The following is a 5,617-nucleotide window of genomic DNA, read 5'->3' on the forward strand; positions in this document are numbered from 1 at the left end:
ATCAATTATGAGAATAAAAGGTGTTTCAATAGTTTGTTAAAAAAATACCCTGAAGGAGAGAAACTGTGGATACCATTTGCAGTGGGGTCTTAAGAACTGTATGTTGAAGAAAGTGGGTGGTACTGTTTGTTAGAAGCATTTAAATCAAGTGTATACACATAATTTAAGGCTTCATGCACAAAGAGTGCTCAAAGTGAAAAAAAAATTACACTATGACTCATTTTTCAGTGGAATATCATAAATAAAATAGGGAGTGGAGAGCTCTCTTTCTCAATTCACAAGGTAGAAAAGTTTTCCCAGCAATTTTAATGTATTTTGAGATATATTTTGTTAGTTTTTGCTTTATCTAACATCTAACTACTCAAGACATCCAACCATATTCCCTGTTATTAAAACCACCACAAAGTATTAATTTTTGACATTAAGAAACCAAGGCAGGGTTTCTTTTAAAAAGGTTCTAGAGATAAAGAACTTACTGAGTTGTGAGAGCAGAGAAATAGAAATATTCACCAAGATTAATTATTATTCTTCCTCTCTAGCAGATGAATAGAGATCACAGCAGGTAAAGACTAACGTTGAAAATCCCACTACAGATTAGCAGTGATGGCTAAAGACAGATGAACACAGTAGCATATCAACTTTTGAAATTGGAGCATCACAGCAGGTTTTTGTCTTCAGTGAGTTTGACAATTTATTTCAGACCCTTGCTTGCAAAGTTAAGACATCAGAAAAGAAATCCAGTTTGGGGAAGCTTGTCAATAGGAGAGAAGGTTTTGTCTCTCTCCAAAGATATGCCTGCAGATCTTTCAAGGTCTTGAGGGCTACTTTTTCTTTCTACAGATCTTCAGAAGTCAACACTGAGTGAAAAGAGACCAATACTTTTCATTTGCAGCTCTCCTGACACCTCATTTGTTGCTATAGCATGCCATCCTTCTAAATTGCATTCTCTAACTCACTATTGTTTGACTGTGACACGAGATCACAGAAAACAGAAACATCCATGAGCTATCAAGATGAACTATGAGGTGAAGAGTAAGACTTGAAAATGAATGTCTCCTCTGAACTTTACTCCTTTGTTTTGTTTTATTCGTCTCCATTAATGTCCTCTGCCTTCAAGAGAAATATGTACCATCTGCTGGTTTTGAGTCCCTATCATACTATAATAATTCCTTGATTTATTGCATGATTCACAATGTCCTTTCACTTTGGAGCACATATAAAACCTTTAGAAGGAGAGGATTTGGAGATTATCTAGAAAGCTATGCTGGTGTCTTTAGGATACTGGTCTGAAGCTTTGAAAGAGACTCACATTAATGCCAGTTTAAGGAAGAATTTTTAGAGAATCACCCAGACTCCTTGGAACAATAAATATATACGTGTCATAGGAAACTCTCCTATCACTTGAACATGTTATACATGAGTGTAGGGTATGTAAATTCTCTGTACTGGAAACATACATTTGATTGCTCTTCTCAAGTAGATACAGTACTGAACCAAGCAGTCTAAATCTTAAGCAACAAATCATTGAGTAGGCTATATGTTTTGTGATTTTTTTTTTTTTTTGTGTTATGTCAGCATTTAAATCTTTCATTTTTTAGTACTACACTAATTTTTAAGAACTAAGTGCAAGCTACAGACCTGATATCTGCGGAACTAAGGAAGCTAATTCACAGCAGAATTTGATTATAATAATGGTTGTATTCCAAATAAACAGTTTTGGAAACATGCTATCTCTACTTCATATACACTACAGGACTTGTTTGGCTTGAGGAATCCATATCCTACTACAATTTGCAAGATATGCAGTTTCCTGAATACATGGGAATCTTCAGGCAACTACTTGTATAATTCCAAATATGAACATTAGATTGGGTATTTTCAAAGTAGTTTTCTCCCCATCATGTGCCACTACTTCTACCTGCCAACATTTTATCAAAATGTTTTCAATAGGAAATTCATTTCATACTTGCTGCTGGAGTTTATTCTAACAGCTGAATAGCCTGAACATGTTCAACATTATAGGTCAGAAGGTGCCACGGTGTAGAGCTGAGATAAGGGAAAAAAGAAGACCTCCAAGAAAGTAAGTTTTGACTTGTTTCTTCTGGTATGTAACAGCCAGCATTTTTTCCCTATCACTGTTTCCCAAGTGTTATAATTGGAAATGTAACATTTAGCTTGATAAGGGTCTTTCTTATTTCAGTCAGAGACTCCTATTTCTGTTTAAGAGCATACTGCTAATGTATTTAATTGGAGAAATAGGAATAGATTGCATTCTGCAAAATACAGAATTGCTACAAATTATTCTGGATTTTAAGCCTGTTAAGAATCGTGCTTATATAGAGGCCATACTTGCAAAGCATATTCATGTTGTTGGAATGTACAATCAAGGAGGTATTCCTGCAATACTCACTTAGTGGAAAGTCTTACTGAAATCAGTAGAAATATTTTCTAAAATGTCGCAGATTTTTACACTTACATATTACAAAAAAAACCCCAAAACAAAACACCCTTAAAAACCACATAAACAAAAGCACAAATAAAAACCTGAAAATCATTGAAATTTAGAAATATTTAGAAGAAGTCTATATATGCCTGTCATTACATTGATTGTACAGTGGAAAGCTAAGCACACAGTGATGTGAGGCAAATTTATTCCTTAATAGGAAGGTAAGTTGTATTAATACTCTTTGCAGAGCATTATATTCCTTAGAATAATTAATGGAATCTCTTCTGGTTATCAGTTTTTTTTTTTTTTTAGAATACAAAGTTTTGAATGGGATTAAATATTTGATAATGATGTTCCCAATTTTTTATATCACTTATGAAATCTTCCTAGGTCATCATTTATCAGATCATACTGGCTCTTTCAGTATTTCTTTTAACTACAGTCTATTTATTCAAACTAACATTTCATTTAGCACTTGGAAAGAAAAGTTTGTTCAGTACAATAATTACTTTTAAACTTGAAGATAAACTAAATAAACACAAGCTAAGATTTTTTTATCATTGTCAAAGTAATGCATTTTCCATATTTGTTGAATAAAAATAGGAACAGTTCACTTAGTTGGGCAAAAAGCTTTGAGCTATACTGAAAGTTTCTATTGAACCAATTGAACTTTATTTGCAATAGAAAAATGTTGATAGCTGGCATAAAATAATATCAAGTTTTAAAATGAAAAGAAAAAAAGCTTCAAAATTTGAACATATTTTCCAATTTTGATTCCCTCTTCTTTACTGATTTCTATTTAGATGAAAAATAGTTTGATTATCATGTACCACCATTTTATTCTCTTCCTCCTCTGACTTCACAATTCCATGTTGATGAGAATAAAAGCACTTCAAGAAGGATGTCTGATAGCTTCCTTTTAAATTTCCTGTGATTTGAAATGAATATTTGTCTAGAAATAATCCAAAGAACAGTTTTTCAGTATTTCCGAGGCAACACTAGTTTGGAATTCTATTTGGTAGAATTTTTTTTTTTAATTTAGACTTTTCTCTGGGGGAAATTTTGGACAGAAATCATTTTTTGATGAACCAGAAGCTCAAAAGTTTTTTGTTCAGTGCACAAAGCAGTGAGGGATGGTAGTTTCACTTCATGCAGGACAGAATTTAACCAGAATCTGCCACAGAGGGGATTTTCTGCATCACTGCATGCAGGTTTAGTAAAATAAGCAGACGAGGTTTCCTGCAGTGACATGGAAGGGAGGCAGAGGTGAAATAATGAAAGTTTCAGGATCAGGTGGGAAGTACATGATCAGTGGCACTGCTGTCTAAAGACAGAGGTGCTCTTGACTATGACCAGGGAGCTGCCATGTCTCTCCAATGACATAGAAAATCTAAGAAAAGATGATTATTAGTGGCAGTATTGACATCATATGGAAGCTAGACTTTCTAAATAATCTCCTTTTGTTCACAGCCCAAATTCCAATGTGAATGTGGTCCAGTTTTAAATACTGAAGAAACAAGAAGCTTCACTACGGCTTTTGAGGGGCTTATTGTCCCGAGTCTCTCCCTGCTGAATGTCTGTTGCTAGGGGGCAAGTTTGCAAGAGGAGATTGTCTTCTGCAGCTAGCTTGAAAGAAGAGGTAATATGTCCCCAAGGCAAGGTGGTTTAGGAAGAAAGGCATCAGCTAATTAAACTTAATTGGGTTAGCCAGGGTAGTCTGATTAGCATAATTAATTTAGGCCTCTGAGTAGGCTTGAGGGGTGTGTGTTTTTGTGAGGGATCCTTTGAGGGAAGTGTTTGGGACTCTAAAGTGGAAAAAGTAGTTAAATCTCTAGGTCAAGGGAGAGACACTGTAGATGAGTGGGAAAGAGAATATACAGAAATGCAGAGGATTTAGCCTGCCTAAAGGCTACGTACTCTTTGAAACTGGCAAAGGTTAATGAAAAAACAAGAGGGGCTATTTAGAGGATTTTAATCCACCTGGAAGCATGGGGAAGGAACCTATCCAGCTTGTTACACTTATGTTTGACAATACTGTGATATAAGTAAAAATGTGGTGTCTAGGGAATAGTGGATAGGATTAAAACCAGACTGTATAGCAAAGAGGTAGAATCTTCCAGTTAGGGGAAGTTAAAATGATTTCACCTTAACTGATTTGGGATCTTTACTGCAAAAAATGAATTAAGTACTGGTTTAACTGGTTTAAGTACTGGTTTAAACTGTATTCAAGAGCTTTGTGTACTGTACTGTTAGTCATGAAAAGAATCCCTAAGAAATAAAAACTTGCAAACATAAATGATTCTTCTCAAATGATAGACTAAAACAAAAATTATGATCACTTAATAGCACTTCTTATTTTACAAAGAAAGTGGATTTGAAAATATGTATATCCTATCTTTGCAGCACTGCTTTAATGGAGTAGATGGTGTAGTTCTTTATTCCTCTACTAAGTAATGTATTATGTCAGTTTCACTTGCTTTAAATTGTGTGATATCTGAACTGCCTTCACATTTCAAAGCTTAAGTTTTTTGATTTTTTTTTAATTTTTATTTTTGCTAAGCATTTAATTTTCAACTTCACTGTGGGTGATGCAGTGGTCAAATGAGCCTTTGTCATGCTCTGTTTTAATCCCATGCATATCCTGCCTGCCAGGCAGAAAATCTCTTCCTGTTCAGTTGAGAAAATAAGGTACCTCTATCATTAAACTTTCCCTAGAGCTGGTTGGTATGAAGCATAGTTGGGAATCTCAGAGGGGGAAAGACTGTGCTGCTGCCCAGCCAGTACTTTGCCCAGATACTCCTGTGAGCTCAGTTTATTGCTCACTGATCTACAATTCAAATCACCAGTTTCACCTCCAAGATAAAAATGAAATATGGGAATTTTACACTGAAAAACCTTATAGTAATTCTGTATACATATTTGTGGCTATAGACTACTCTTAAAAGAACAATCTGAGGACATTTAATTATTTATATGAATGATTACTAATATATAATCAAGGATATTTGGCATGTAATTTTGTAAGGATTCTCCTGAGACCTTGACAATTTTTACCAAATATGATGAAATATTGTCTGCTATAAGGAAATGTAGTGATTAAATGTTGGGAAAGAAATATGTAATTTGTTAAAAAATATGCAAATTGAAATATCACTTTTTGTAACTAATGTT

At 34.3% G+C, this 5,617-nt stretch overlaps 1 long non-coding RNA gene across 1 annotated transcript; it reads left to right on the forward strand.

Moving 5' to 3' along the window:
- The first annotated feature begins 546 nt into the window (after window positions 1-546).
- LOC137473108 (uncharacterized) lies at window positions 547-5,249 on the forward strand. Its single transcript, XR_010998611.1, has 3 exons — window positions 547-1,025; window positions 1,951-2,080; window positions 5,007-5,249. It is a non-coding gene; the product is annotated as an uncharacterized lncRNA (long non-coding RNA).
- The last annotated feature ends 368 nt before the right edge of the window (window positions 5,250-5,617 follow it).

Source organism: Anomalospiza imberbis, chromosome 4, assembly GCF_031753505.1.
Source record: "Anomalospiza imberbis isolate Cuckoo-Finch-1a 21T00152 chromosome 4, ASM3175350v1, whole genome shotgun sequence".
NCBI lineage: Eukaryota > Metazoa > Chordata > Aves > Passeriformes > Viduidae > Anomalospiza > Anomalospiza imberbis.